This window comes from Balaenoptera borealis, assembly GCF_965194805.1.
Source record: "Balaenoptera borealis genome assembly, contig: HAP1_SCAFFOLD_1576, whole genome shotgun sequence".
Classification (NCBI taxonomy): Eukaryota; Metazoa; Chordata; class Mammalia; order Artiodactyla; family Balaenopteridae; genus Balaenoptera; species Balaenoptera borealis.
Window position 1 is genome coordinate 53,289 of NW_028122657.1, and position 16,892 is coordinate 70,180.

Genomic DNA, 16,892 nt, shown 5'->3' on the forward strand with positions numbered 1-16,892 from the left:
ATTCTGTACAGCCAGGCAATCAAAACTCTAAAATCAAATTTACTCCGATAAGAAATAGAAATTAAATTTAAAAAACAAACATAAGTAAGGAGACATAAACTTCTGGGGGCTTGTCCCAGCACATTCCACTCTAATTTACAACCTCGGAACACTACCTCCAGGAAGACTCTGTTGCCATAGTAACAAGAGTTGAGAATGTAATAATGCTGCCGCCTTGTGGCTGTTTCCCACAACAGCAGCTTTAAACCCAGTGCTAAGGGTTGCTTAGTAGTCAAAACGACTGCAGGGGTCTAAATGACACCTGCCCTCAAAAAATGCCCTGGGGTAGGGAATACGCAAGAAAATTCAACACATGAGAAATTTTTCAAAAAGTGAATATGAAGAGGGCAGTTGTACTCACACTTTAACAAAAAAAGGAAAAGAAGAAAAAGGATATGCCTAAAGATCAGTATAAGGAATTATTCGCCACATGCGTATCCAACCTCCAAAAAGGTTTCAGCTCACACCAGTCAAATGGCCATCAGCAAAAAGTCTACAAACTATAAATGCTGAAGGGGTTTTAGAGAAATATGTACCTTCTATCTGCTGCTGGGATGTAAAGTGGTAACAGCACTAACGCAAACTGAATGGAACTGCTTGAAAAGGTAAAAATTGAGCTACCATATGATGCGGCAGGGCACCTCTTCAGCTTATAACCTAAGACTACCAGAATCGGAAAGACACAGGCAGTCAAATGTGCACTGCAGCAATATGGAAATAGCAAAGACATGGAAGCAAAAAAAATGTCCATAAACAGATGAATGGACAGAGAAGAAGTGGTATATGGACAGAATGCAATAGTAGCCTCGGGGAAAAAATGAACAATGCCGTTTTAAGCACTAGAGTTGAGCCTAGAAATAATCATATAAGGTTAAGTAAGTCAAAAGGGTATGACAAATATCCTATGATATCATTTATACATGTTATCCTAAGATTGCTACCAATGAACATATTTCCACAGAAAAAGACACTCACAGACTTATGAAATAAACTAATTGTTAGCCAAAATGAAAGATGGGAGGATGGGTAAATTAGGACTATGGGGTTAACATACATATACTAATGTATGTTAAGTGTATAAAAACATATAACAGATAAACTGTATGAATTATATAATCACCAATACCTTTAAAATATACATTTTGTAATCACATACATGGTAAGAGGACCCGAAGATGAACAGACATATGTATGAATCATTGAGCAGATCCTGTACAGCCAGGCCATCAAAACACTCTAATCAAATTTACTCTGATAAGAAATAGAAATTAAATTTAAAAAACAAACATAAGTAAGGAGACATAAACTTCTGGGGGCTTGTCCCAGCACATTCCACTCTAATTTACAACCTCGGATCACTACCTCCAGGAAGACTCTGTTGCCGTAGTAACAAGAGTTGAGAACGTAATAATGCTGCCGCCTTGTGGCTGTTTCCCACAACAGCAGCTTTAAACCCAGTGTTAATAGTTGCTTAATAGTCACAAGGACTGCAGGGCTCTAAATGACACCTGCCCTGAAAAATGCCCTGGGGTAGGGAATAGGCAAGAAAATTCAACACATGAGCAATTTTTCAAGAAGTCAATAAGAGGAGGGAAGTTGTACTCACTCTTTAAAAAAAAAGGAAAAGAAAAAAAAGGACATGCCTAAAGCTCAGTATAAGGAATTATTAGACACATGCAAATTCAATTTCAAAAAGGTTTCAGCTCACACCAGTCATTTCCATCAGCAAAATGTCTACAAACTATAAATGCTGAAGGGGTTTTAGAGAACTGTGTACCTTCTAGCTGCTGGTGGGATGTAAAGTGGTAACAGCACTGACGCAAACTGAATGGAGTTTCTTGAAAAGGTAAAAATTGAGCTACCATATGATGCGGCAGGTCACCTTTTGGGCCTATAACCTAAGACCACCTGAATCGGAAAGACACAGGCAGGCAAATGAGCACTGCAGCAATATTGAAATAGCCAAGACATGGAAGCAGAAAAAGGGTTCATAAACAGATGAATGGACAAAGAAGAAGTGGTATACGTACCAAATAGCATAGTAGCCTCGGGAAAAAAATGAACAATGCCGTTTTCAGGACTACAGTTGAGCCTGGAAATAATCATATAAGGTTAAGTAACTCAAAAGGGTACGACAAATATCCTATGATAACATTTATACATGTTATCCTACGATTGCTACCAATGAACATATTTCCACAGAAAAACACACTCACAGACTTATGAAATAAACTAATGGTTAGCCAAAATGAAAGGTGGGAGGATGGGTAAATTAGGACTATGGGGTTAACATACATATACTAATGTATGTTAAGTGTATAAAAACATATAACAGATAAACTGTATGAATTATATAATCACCAATACCTTTAAAATATACATTTTGTAATGACATACATGGTAAGAGGACCCGAAGATGAACAGACACATGTATGAATCATTGAGCAGATCCTGTACAGCCAGGCAATCAAAACACTCTAATCAAATTTACTCCGATAAGAAATAGAAATTAAATTTTAAAAAACAAACATAAGTAAGGAGACATAAACTTCTGGGGGCTTGTCCCAGCACATTCCACTCTAATTTACAACCTCGGAACACTACCTCCAGGAAGATTCTGTTGCCCTAGTAACAAGAGATGAGAACGTAATAATGCTGCCGCCTTGTGGCTCTTTCCCACAACAGCAACTTTAAACCCAGTGCTAATGTTTGCTTAATAATCACAAGGACTGCAGGGCTCTAAATGACACCTGCCCTTAAAAATGCCCTGGGGTAGGGAATAGGCAAGAAAATTCAACACATTAGAAATTTTTCAAGAAGTCAATAAGAGGAGGGAAGTTGTACTCACTCTTTAAAAAAAAGGAAAAGAAAAAAAAAGGACATGCCTAAACCTCAGTATAAGGAATTATTAGACACATGCAAATGCAAATTCAAAAAGGTTTCAGCTCACACCAGTCATTTCCATCAGCAAAATGTCTACAAACTATAAATGCTGAAGGAGTTTTAGAGAAGTGTGTACCTTCTAGATCCTGGTGGGATGTAAAGTGGTAACAGCACTAACGCAAACTGAATTGAGCTGTTGAAAAGGTAAAAATTGAGCTACCATATGATGCGGCAGGTCACCTTTTGGGCCTATAACCTAAGACCACCTGAATCGGAAAGACACAGGCAGGCAAATGAGCACTGCAGCAATATTGAAATAGCCAAGACATGGAAGGAAAAAAAATGTCCATAAACAGATGAATGGACAAAGACGAAGTGGTAAATGTACCATATGGAATAGTAGCTTCGCGAAAAAAATGAACAATGCCGTTTTTACGACTACAGTGGAGCCTAGAAATAATCATATAAGGTTAAGTAAGTCAAAAGGGTATGACAAATATCCTATGATATCATTTATACATGTTATCCTAAGATTGCTACCAATGAACATATTTCCACAGAAAAAGACACTCACAGACTTATCAAATAAACTAATTGTTAGCCAAAATGAAAGGTGGGAGGATGGATAAATTAGGACTATGGGGTTAACATACATATACTAATGTTATGTTAAATGTATATAAACATATAACAGATAAACTATATGAATTATATACTCACCAATACCTTTAAAATATACATTCTGTAATCACATACATGGTAACAGGATCCGAAGATGAACAGACATATGTAGGAGTCTTTTAGCAGATTCTGTACAGCCAGACAATCAAAACACTCTAATCAAATTTACTCCGATAAGAAATAGAAATTCAATTTAATAAACAAACATAAGTAAGGAGACATAAACTTCTGGGGGCTTGTCCCAGCACATTCCACTCTAATTTACAACCTTGGAACACTACCTCCAGGAAGACTCTATTGCTGTAGTAACAAGAGTTGATAACGTAATAATGCTGCCGCCTTGTGGCTGTTTCCCACAACAGCAGCTTTAAACCCAGTGCTAATGGTTGCTTATATAGTCACAAGGACTGCAGGGCTGTAAATGACACACGCCCTCAAAAATGCCCTGGGGTAGGGAATAGGCAAGAAAATTCAACACATGAGAATTTTTTCAAGAAGTCAATCAGAGGAGGGAAGTTGTACTCACTCTTTAAAAAAAAGGAAAAGAAAAAAAGGACATGCCTAAAGCTCAGTATAAGGAATTATTAGCCACATGCAAATTCAAAGTCAAAAAGGGTGCAGCTCACACCGGTCATGACCATCAGCAAAAAGTCTACAAACGATAAATGCTGAAGGGGTTTTAGAGAACTGTGTACTTTCTAGCTGCTGGTGGGATGTAAAGTGGTAACAGCACTAACGCAAACTGAATCGAGCTGCTTGAAGAGGTAAAAATTGAGCTACCATATGATGCGGCAGGGCACCTTTGGGCCTATAACCTAAGACCACCAGAATCGGAAAGACAGATGCAGGCAAATGTGCACCGAAACAATATTGAAATAGCCAAGACATGGAAGGAAAAAAAATGTCCATAAACAGATGAATGGACAAAGAAGAAGTGGTAAATGTACCATATGGAATAGTAGCTTCGCGAAAAAAATGAACAATGCCGTTTTTACGACTACAGTGGAGCCTAGAAATAATCATATAAGGTTAAGTAAGTCAAAAGGGTATGACAAATATCCTATGATATCATTTATACATGTTATCCTAAGATTGCTACCAATGAACATATTTCCACAGAAAAAGACACTCACAGACTTATCAAATAAACTAATGGTTAGCCAAAATGAAAGGTGGGAGGATGGGTAAATTAGGACTATGGGGTTAACATACATATACTAATGTATGTTAAGTGTATAAAAACATATAACAGATAAACTGTATGAATTATATAATCACCAATACCTTTAAAATATACATTTTGTAATCGCATACATGGTAACAGGACCCGAGGATGAACAGACATATGTATGAATCATTGAGCAGATTCTGTACAGCCAGGCAATCAAAACTCTAAAATCAAATTTACTCCGATAAGAAATAGAAATTAAATTTAAAAAACAAACATAAGTAAGGAGACATAAACTTCTGGGGGCTTGTCCCAGCACATTCCACTCTAATTTACAACCTCGGAACACTACCTCCAGGAAGACTCTGTTGCCATAGTAACAAGAGTTGAGAATGTAATAATGCTGCCGCCTTGTGGCTGTTTCCCACAACAGCAGCTTTAAACCCAGTGCTAAGGGTTGCTTAGTAGTCAAAACGACTGCAGGGGTCTAAATGACACCTGCCCTCAAAAAATGCCCTGGGGTAGGGAATACGCAAGAAAATTCAACACATGAGAAATTTTTCAAAAAGTGAATATGAAGAGGGCAGTTGTACTCACACTTTAACAAAAAAAGGAAAAGAAGAAAAAGGATATGCCTAAAGATCAGTATAAGGAATTATTCGCCACATGCGTATCCAACCTCCAAAAAGGTTTCAGCTCACACCAGTCAAATGGCCATCAGCAAAAAGTCTACAAACTATAAATGCTGAAGGGGTTTTAGAGAAATATGTACCTTCTATCTGCTGCTGGGATGTAAAGTGGTAACAGCACTAACGCAAACTGAATGGAACTGCTTGAAAAGGTAAAAATTGAGCTACCATATGATGCGGCAGGGCACCTCTTCAGCTTATAACCTAAGACTACCAGAATCGGAAAGACACAGGCAGTCAAATGTGCACTGCAGCAATATGGAAATAGCAAAGACATGGAAGCAAAAAAAATGTCCATAAACAGATGAATGGACAGAGAAGAAGTGGTATATGGACAGAATGCAATAGTAGCCTCGGGGAAAAAATGAACAATGCCGTTTTAAGCACTAGAGTTGAGCCTAGAAATAATCATATAAGGTTAAGTAAGTCAAAAGGGTATGACAAATATCCTATGATATCATTTATACATGTTATCCTAAGATTGCTACCAATGAACATATTTCCACAGAAAAAGACACTCACAGACTTATGAAATAAACTAATTGTTAGCCAAAATGAAAGATGGGAGGATGGGTAAATTAGGACTATGGGGTTAACATACATATACTAATGTATGTTAAGTGTATAAAAACATATAACAGATAAACTGTATGAATTATATAATCACCAATACCTTTAAAATATACATTTTGTAATCACATACATGGTAAGAGGACCCGAAGATGAACAGACATATGTATGAATCATTGAGCAGATCCTGTACAGCCAGGCCATCAAAACACTCTAATCAAATTTACTCTGATAAGAAATAGAAATTAAATTTAAAAAACAAACATAAGTAAGGAGACATAAACTTCTGGGGGCTTGTCCCAGCACATTCCACTCTAATTTACAACCTCGGATCACTACCTCCAGGAAGACTCTGTTGCCGTAGTAACAAGAGTTGAGAACGTAATAATGCTGCCGCCTTGTGGCTGTTTCCCACAACAGCAGCTTTAAACCCAGTGTTAATAGTTGCTTAATAGTCACAAGGACTGCAGGGCTCTAAATGACACCTGCCCTGAAAAATGCCCTGGGGTAGGGAATAGGCAAGAAAATTCAACACATGAGCAATTTTTCAAGAAGTCAATAAGAGGAGGGAAGTTGTACTCACTCTTTAAAAAAAAAGGAAAAGAAAAAAAAGGACATGCCTAAAGCTCAGTATAAGGAATTATTAGACACATGCAAATTCAATTTCAAAAAGGTTTCAGCTCACACCAGTCATTTCCATCAGCAAAATGTCTACAAACTATAAATGCTGAAGGGGTTTTAGAGAACTGTGTACCTTCTAGCTGCTGGTGGGATGTAAAGTGGTAACAGCACTGACGCAAACTGAATGGAGTTTCTTGAAAAGGTAAAAATTGAGCTACCATATGATGCGGCAGGTCACCTTTTGGGCCTATAACCTAAGACCACCTGAATCGGAAAGACACAGGCAGGCAAATGAGCACTGCAGCAATATTGAAATAGCCAAGACATGGAAGCAGAAAAAGGGTTCATAAACAGATGAATGGACAAAGAAGAAGTGGTATACGTACCAAATAGCATAGTAGCCTCGGGAAAAAAATGAACAATGCCGTTTTCAGGACTACAGTTGAGCCTGGAAATAATCATATAAGGTTAAGTAACTCAAAAGGGTACGACAAATATCCTATGATAACATTTATACATGTTATCCTACGATTGCTACCAATGAACATATTTCCACAGAAAAACACACTCACAGACTTATGAAATAAACTAATGGTTAGCCAAAATGAAAGGTGGGAGGATGGGTAAATTAGGACTATGGGGTTAACATACATATACTAATGTATGTTAAGTGTATAAAAACATATAACAGATAAACTGTATGAATTATATAATCACCAATACCTTTAAAATATACATTTTGTAATGACATACATGGTAAGAGGACCCGAAGATGAACAGACACATGTATGAATCATTGAGCAGATCCTGTACAGCCAGGCAATCAAAACACTCTAATCAAATTTACTCCGATAAGAAATAGAAATTAAATTTTAAAAAACAAACATAAGTAAGGAGACATAAACTTCTGGGGGCTTGTCCCAGCACATTCCACTCTAATTTACAACCTCGGAACACTACCTCCAGGAAGATTCTGTTGCCCTAGTAACAAGAGATGAGAACGTAATAATGCTGCCGCCTTGTGGCTCTTTCCCACAACAGCAACTTTAAACCCAGTGCTAATGTTTGCTTAATAATCACAAGGACTGCAGGGCTCTAAATGACACCTGCCCTTAAAAATGCCCTGGGGTAGGGAATAGGCAAGAAAATTCAACACATTAGAAATTTTTCAAGAAGTCAATAAGAGGAGGGAAGTTGTACTCACTCTTTAAAAAAAAGGAAAAGAAAAAAAAAGGACATGCCTAAACCTCAGTATAAGGAATTATTAGACACATGCAAATGCAAATTCAAAAAGGTTTCAGCTCACACCAGTCATTTCCATCAGCAAAATGTCTACAAACTATAAATGCTGAAGGAGTTTTAGAGAAGTGTGTACCTTCTAGATCCTGGTGGGATGTAAAGTGGTAACAGCACTAACGCAAACTGAATTGAGCTGTTGAAAAGGTAAAAATTGAGCTACCATATGATGCGGCAGGTCACCTTTTGGGCCTATAACCTAAGACCACCTGAATCGGAAAGACACAGGCAGGCAAATGAGCACTGCAGCAATATTGAAATAGCCAAGACATGGAAGGAAAAAAAATGTCCATAAACAGATGAATGGACAAAGACGAAGTGGTAAATGTACCATATGGAATAGTAGCTTCGCGAAAAAAATGAACAATGCCGTTTTTACGACTACAGTGGAGCCTAGAAATAATCATATAAGGTTAAGTAAGTCAAAAGGGTATGACAAATATCCTATGATATCATTTATACATGTTATCCTAAGATTGCTACCAATGAACATATTTCCACAGAAAAAGACACTCACAGACTTATCAAATAAACTAATTGTTAGCCAAAATGAAAGGTGGGAGGATGGATAAATTAGGACTATGGGGTTAACATACATATACTAATGTTATGTTAAATGTATATAAACATATAACAGATAAACTATATGAATTATATACTCACCAATACCTTTAAAATATACATTCTGTAATCACATACATGGTAACAGGATCCGAAGATGAACAGACATATGTAGGAGTCTTTTAGCAGATTCTGTACAGCCAGACAATCAAAACACTCTAATCAAATTTACTCCGATAAGAAATAGAAATTCAATTTAATAAACAAACATAAGTAAGGAGACATAAACTTCTGGGGGCTTGTCCCAGCACATTCCACTCTAATTTACAACCTTGGAACACTACCTCCAGGAAGACTCTATTGCTGTAGTAACAAGAGTTGATAACGTAATAATGCTGCCGCCTTGTGGCTGTTTCCCACAACAGCAGCTTTAAACCCAGTGCTAATGGTTGCTTATATAGTCACAAGGACTGCAGGGCTGTAAATGACACACGCCCTCAAAAATGCCCTGGGGTAGGGAATAGGCAAGAAAATTCAACACATGAGAATTTTTTCAAGAAGTCAATCAGAGGAGGGAAGTTGTACTCACTCTTTAAAAAAAAGGAAAAGAAAAAAAGGACATGCCTAAAGCTCAGTATAAGGAATTATTAGCCACATGCAAATTCAAAGTCAAAAAGGGTGCAGCTCACACCGGTCATGACCATCAGCAAAAAGTCTACAAACGATAAATGCTGAAGGGGTTTTAGAGAACTGTGTACTTTCTAGCTGCTGGTGGGATGTAAAGTGGTAACAGCACTAACGCAAACTGAATCGAGCTGCTTGAAGAGGTAAAAATTGAGCTACCATATGATGCGGCAGGGCACCTTTGGGCCTATAACCTAAGACCACCAGAATCGGAAAGACAGATGCAGGCAAATGTGCACCGAAACAATATTGAAATAGCCAAGACATGGAAGGAAAAAAAATGTCCATAAACAGATGAATGGACAAAGAAGAAGTGGTAAATGTACCATATGGAATAGTAGCTTCGCGAAAAAAATGAACAATGCCGTTTTTACGACTACAGTGGAGCCTAGAAATAATCATATAAGGTTAAGTAAGTCAAAAGGGTATGACAAATATCCTATGATATCATTTATACATGTTATCCTAAGATTGCTACCAATGAACATATTTCCACAGAAAAAGACACTCACAGACTTATCAAATAAACTAATGGTTAGCCAAAATGAAAGGTGGGAGGATGGGTAAATTAGGACTATGGGGTTAACATACATATACTAATGTATGTTAAGTGTATAAAAACATATAACAGATAAACTGTATGAATTATATAATCACCAATACCTTTAAAATATACATTTTGTAATCGCATACATGGTAACAGGACCCGAGGATGAACAGACATATGTATGAATCATTGAGCAGATTCTGTACAGCCAGGCAATCAAAACTCTAAAATCAAATTTACTCCGATAAGAAATAGAAATTAAATTTAAAAAACAAACATAAGTAAGGAGACATAAACTTCTGGGGGCTTGTCCCAGCACATTCCACTCTAATTTACAACCTCGGAACACTACCTCCAGGAAGACTCTGTTGCCATAGTAACAAGAGTTGAGAATGTAATAATGCTGCCGCCTTGTGGCTGTTTCCCACAACAGCAGCTTTAAACCCAGTGCTAAGGGTTGCTTAGTAGTCAAAACGACTGCAGGGGTCTAAATGACACCTGCCCTCAAAAAATGCCCTGGGGTAGGGAATACGCAAGAAAATTCAACACATGAGAAATTTTTCAAAAAGTGAATATGAAGAGGGCAGTTGTACTCACACTTTAACAAAAAAAGGAAAAGAAGAAAAAGGATATGCCTAAAGATCAGTATAAGGAATTATTCGCCACATGCGTATCCAACCTCCAAAAAGGTTTCAGCTCACACCAGTCAAATGGCCATCAGCAAAAAGTCTACAAACTATAAATGCTGAAGGGGTTTTAGAGAAATATGTACCTTCTATCTGCTGCTGGGATGTAAAGTGGTAACAGCACTAACGCAAACTGAATGGAACTGCTTGAAAAGGTAAAAATTGAGCTACCATATGATGCGGCAGGGCACCTCTTCAGCTTATAACCTAAGACTACCAGAATCGGAAAGACACAGGCAGTCAAATGTGCACTGCAGCAATATGGAAATAGCAAAGACATGGAAGCAAAAAAAATGTCCATAAACAGATGAATGGACAGAGAAGAAGTGGTATATGGACAGAATGCAATAGTAGCCTCGGGGAAAAAATGAACAATGCCGTTTTAAGCACTAGAGTTGAGCCTAGAAATAATCATATAAGGTTAAGTAAGTCAAAAGGGTATGACAAATATCCTATGATATCATTTATACATGTTATCCTAAGATTGCTACCAATGAACATATTTCCACAGAAAAAGACACTCACAGACTTATGAAATAAACTAATTGTTAGCCAAAATGAAAGATGGGAGGATGGGTAAATTAGGACTATGGGGTTAACATACATATACTAATGTATGTTAAGTGTATAAAAACATATAACAGATAAACTGTATGAATTATATAATCACCAATACCTTTAAAATATACATTTTGTAATCACATACATGGTAAGAGGACCCGAAGATGAACAGACATATGTATGAATCATTGAGCAGATCCTGTACAGCCAGGCCATCAAAACACTCTAATCAAATTTACTCTGATAAGAAATAGAAATTAAATTTAAAAAACAAACATAAGTAAGGAGACATAAACTTCTGGGGGCTTGTCCCAGCACATTCCACTCTAATTTACAACCTCGGATCACTACCTCCAGGAAGACTCTGTTGCCGTAGTAACAAGAGTTGAGAACGTAATAATGCTGCCGCCTTGTGGCTGTTTCCCACAACAGCAGCTTTAAACCCAGTGTTAATAGTTGCTTAATAGTCACAAGGACTGCAGGGCTCTAAATGACACCTGCCCTGAAAAATGCCCTGGGGTAGGGAATAGGCAAGAAAATTCAACACATGAGCAATTTTTCAAGAAGTCAATAAGAGGAGGGAAGTTGTACTCACTCTTTAAAAAAAAAGGAAAAGAAAAAAAAGGACATGCCTAAAGCTCAGTATAAGGAATTATTAGACACATGCAAATTCAATTTCAAAAAGGTTTCAGCTCACACCAGTCATTTCCATCAGCAAAATGTCTACAAACTATAAATGCTGAAGGGGTTTTAGAGAACTGTGTACCTTCTAGCTGCTGGTGGGATGTAAAGTGGTAACAGCACTGACGCAAACTGAATGGAGTTTCTTGAAAAGGTAAAAATTGAGCTACCATATGATGCGGCAGGTCACCTTTTGGGCCTATAACCTAAGACCACCTGAATCGGAAAGACACAGGCAGGCAAATGAGCACTGCAGCAATATTGAAATAGCCAAGACATGGAAGCAGAAAAAGGGTTCATAAACAGATGAATGGACAAAGAAGAAGTGGTATACGTACCAAATAGCATAGTAGCCTCGGGAAAAAAATGAACAATGCCGTTTTCAGGACTACAGTTGAGCCTGGAAATAATCATATAAGGTTAAGTAACTCAAAAGGGTACGACAAATATCCTATGATAACATTTATACATGTTATCCTACGATTGCTACCAATGAACATATTTCCACAGAAAAACACACTCACAGACTTATGAAATAAACTAATGGTTAGCCAAAATGAAAGGTGGGAGGATGGGTAAATTAGGACTATGGGGTTAACATACATATACTAATGTATGTTAAGTGTATAAAAACATATAACAGATAAACTGTATGAATTATATAATCACCAATACCTTTAAAATATACATTTTGTAATGACATACATGGTAAGAGGACCCGAAGATGAACAGACACATGTATGAATCATTGAGCAGATCCTGTACAGCCAGGCAATCAAAACACTCTAATCAAATTTACTCCGATAAGAAATAGAAATTAAATTTTAAAAAACAAACATAAGTAAGGAGACATAAACTTCTGGGGGCTTGTCCCAGCACATTCCACTCTAATTTACAACCTCGGAACACTACCTCCAGGAAGATTCTGTTGCCCTAGTAACAAGAGATGAGAACGTAATAATGCTGCCGCCTTGTGGCTCTTTCCCACAACAGCAACTTTAAACCCAGTGCTAATGTTTGCTTAATAATCACAAGGACTGCAGGGCTCTAAATGACACCTGCCCTTAAAAATGCCCTGGGGTAGGGAATAGGCAAGAAAATTCAACACATTAGAAATTTTTCAAGAAGTCAATAAGAGGAGGGAAGTTGTACTCACTCTTTAAAAAAAAGGAAAAGAAAAAAAAAGGACATGCCTAAACCTCAGTATAAGGAATTATTAGACACATGCAAATGCAAATTCAAAAAGGTTTCAGCTCACACCAGTCATTTCCATCAGCAAAATGTCTACAAACTATAAATGCTGAAGGAGTTTTAGAGAAGTGTGTACCTTCTAGATCCTGGTGGGATGTAAAGTGGTAACAGCACTAACGCAAACTGAATTGAGCTGTTGAAAAGGTAAAAATTGAGCTACCATATGATGCGGCAGGTCACCTTTTGGGCCTATAACCTAAGACCACCTGAATCGGAAAGACACAGGCAGGCAAATGAGCACTGCAGCAATATTGAAATAGCCAAGACATGGAAGGAAAAAAAATGTCCATAAACAGATGAATGGACAAAGACGAAGTGGTAAATGTACCATATGGAATAGTAGCTTCGCGAAAAAAATGAACAATGCCGTTTTTACGACTACAGTGGAGCCTAGAAATAATCATATAAGGTTAAGTAAGTCAAAAGGGTATGACAAATATCCTATGATATCATTTATACATGTTATCCTAAGATTGCTACCAATGAACATATTTCCACAGAAAAAGACACTCACAGACTTATCAAATAAACTAATTGTTAGCCAAAATGAAAGGTGGGAGGATGGATAAATTAGGACTATGGGGTTAACATACATATACTAATGTTATGTTAAATGTATATAAACATATAACAGATAAACTATATGAATTATATACTCACCAATACCTTTAAAATATACATTCTGTAATCACATACATGGTAACAGGATCCGAAGATGAACAGACATATGTAGGAGTCTTTTAGCAGATTCTGTACAGCCAGACAATCAAAACACTCTAATCAAATTTACTCCGATAAGAAATAGAAATTCAATTTAATAAACAAACATAAGTAAGGAGACATAAACTTCTGGGGGCTTGTCCCAGCACATTCCACTCTAATTTACAACCTTGGAACACTACCTCCAGGAAGACTCTATTGCTGTAGTAACAAGAGTTGATAACGTAATAATGCTGCCGCCTTGTGGCTGTTTCCCACAACAGCAGCTTTAAACCCAGTGCTAATGGTTGCTTATATAGTCACAAGGACTGCAGGGCTGTAAATGACACACGCCCTCAAAAATGCCCTGGGGTAGGGAATAGGCAAGAAAATTCAACACATGAGAATTTTTTCAAGAAGTCAATCAGAGGAGGGAAGTTGTACTCACTCTTTAAAAAAAAGGAAAAGAAAAAAAGGACATGCCTAAAGCTCAGTATAAGGAATTATTAGCCACATGCAAATTCAAAGTCAAAAAGGGTGCAGCTCACACCGGTCATGACCATCAGCAAAAAGTCTACAAACGATAAATGCTGAAGGGGTTTTAGAGAACTGTGTACTTTCTAGCTGCTGGTGGGATGTAAAGTGGTAACAGCACTAACGCAAACTGAATCGAGCTGCTTGAAGAGGTAAAAATTGAGCTACCATATGATGCGGCAGGGCACCTTTGGGCCTATAACCTAAGACCACCAGAATCGGAAAGACAGATGCAGGCAAATGTGCACCGAAACAATATTGAAATAGCCAAGACATGGAAGGAAAAAAAATGTCCATAAACAGATGAATGGACAAAGAAGAAGTGGTAAATGTACCATATGGAATAGTAGCTTCGCGAAAAAAATGAACAATGCCGTTTTTACGACTACAGTGGAGCCTAGAAATAATCATATAAGGTTAAGTAAGTCAAAAGGGTATGACAAATATCCTATGATATCATTTATACATGTTATCCTAAGATTGCTACCAATGAACATATTTCCACAGAAAAAGACACTCACAGACTTATCAAATAAACTAATGGTTAGCCAAAATGAAAGGTGGGAGGATGGGTAAATTAGGACTATGGGGTTAACATACATATACTAATGTATGTTAAGTGTATAAAAACATATAACAGATAAACTGTATGAATTATATAATCACCAATACCTTTAAAATATACATTTTGTAATCGCATACATGGTAACAGGACCCGAGGATGAACAGACATATGTATGAATCATTGAGCAGATTCTGTACAGCCAGGCAATCAAAACTCTAAAATCAAATTTACTCCGATAAGAAATAGAAATTAAATTTAAAAAACAAACATAAGTAAGGAGACATAAACTTCTGGGGGCTTGTCCCAGCACATTCCACTCTAATTTACAACCTCGGAACACTACCTCCAGGAAGACTCTGTTGCCATAGTAACAAGAGTTGAGAATGTAATAATGCTGCCGCCTTGTGGCTGTTTCCCACAACAGCAGCTTTAAACCCAGTGCTAAGGGTTGCTTAGTAGTCAAAACGACTGCAGGGGTCTAAATGACACCTGCCCTCAAAAAATGCCCTGGGGTAGGGAATACGCAAGAAAATTCAACACATGAGAAATTTTTCAAAAAGTGAATATGAAGAGGGCAGTTGTACTCACACTTTAACAAAAAAAGGAAAAGAAGAAAAAGGATATGCCTAAAGATCAGTATAAGGAATTATTCGCCACATGCGTATCCAACCTCCAAAAAGGTTTCAGCTCACACCAGTCAAATGGCCATCAGCAAAAAGTCTACAAACTATAAATGCTGAAGGGGTTTTAGAGAAATATGTACCTTCTATCTGCTGCTGGGATGTAAAGTGGTAACAGCACTAACGCAAACTGAATGGAACTGCTTGAAAAGGTAAAAATTGAGCTACCATATGATGCGGCAGGGCACCTCTTCAGCTTATAACCTAAGACTACCAGAATCGGAAAGACACAGGCAGTCAAATGTGCACTGCAGCAATATGGAAATAGCAAAGACATGGAAGCAAAAAAAATGTCCATAAACAGATGAATGGACAGAGAAGAAGTGGTATATGGACAGAATGCAATAGTAGCCTCGGGGAAAAAATGAACAATGCCGTTTTAAGCACTAGAGTTGAGCCTAGAAATAATCATATAAGGTTAAGTAAGTCAAAAGGGTATGACAAATATCCTATGATATCATTTATACATGTTATCCTAAGATTGCTACCAATGAACATATTTCCACAGAAAAAGACACTCACAGACTTATGAAATAAACTAATTGTTAGCCAAAATGAAAGATGGGAGGATGGGTAAATTAGGACTATGGGGTTAACATACATATACTAATGTATGTTAAGTGTATAAAAACATATAACAGATAAACTGTATGAATTATATAATCACCAATACCTTTAAAATATACATTTTGTAATCACATACATGGTAAGAGGACCCGAAGATGAACAGACATATGTATGAATCATTGAGCAGATCCTGTACAGCCAGGCCATCAAAACACTCTAATCAAATTTACTCTGATAAGAAATAGAAATTAAATTTAAAAAACAAACATAAGTAAGGAGACATAAACTTCTGGGGGCTTGTCCCAGCACATTCCACTCTAATTTACAACCTCGGATCACTACCTCCAGGAAGACTCTGTTGCCGTAGTAACAAGAGTTGAGAACGTAATAATGCTGCCGCCTTGTGGCTGTTTCCCACAACAGCAGCTTTAAACCCAGTGTTAATAGTTGCTTAATAGTCACAAGGACTGCAGGGCTCTAAATGACACCTGCCCTGAAAAATGCCCTGGGGTAGGGAATAGGCAAGAAAATTCAACACATGAGCAATTTTTCAAGAAGTCAATAAGAGGAGGGAAGTTGTACTCACTCTTTAAAAAAAAAGGAAAAGAAAAAAAAGGACATGCCTAAAGCTCAGTATAAGGAATTATTAGACACATGCAAATTCAATTTCAAAAAGGTTTCAGCTCACACCAGTCATTTCCATCAGCAAAATGTCTACAAACTATAAATGCTGAAGGGGTTTTAGAGAACTGTGTACCTTCTAGCTGCTGGTGGGATGTAAAGTGGTAACAGCACTGACGCAAACTGAATGGAGTTTCTTGAAAAGGTAAAAATTGAGCTACCATATGATGCGGCAGGTCACCTTTTGGGCCTATAACCTAAGACCACCTGAATCGGAAAGACACAGGCAGGCAAATGAGCACTGCAGC

At 37.4% G+C, this 16,892-nt stretch overlaps 1 long non-coding RNA gene across 1 annotated transcript; it reads right to left on the reverse strand.

Annotated features, from left to right (window-relative positions):
* Window positions 1–1,206: 1,206 nt before the first annotated feature.
* Window positions 1,207–16,556, reverse strand: LOC309622107. Its single transcript, XR_014240513.1, has 4 exons — window positions 16,385–16,556; window positions 11,417–11,618; window positions 6,449–6,650; window positions 1,207–1,682 (listed from the first exon to the last, which is right to left on the reverse strand). It is a non-coding gene; the product is annotated as an uncharacterized lncRNA (long non-coding RNA).
* Between the last annotated feature and the right edge of the window lie 336 nt (window positions 16,557–16,892).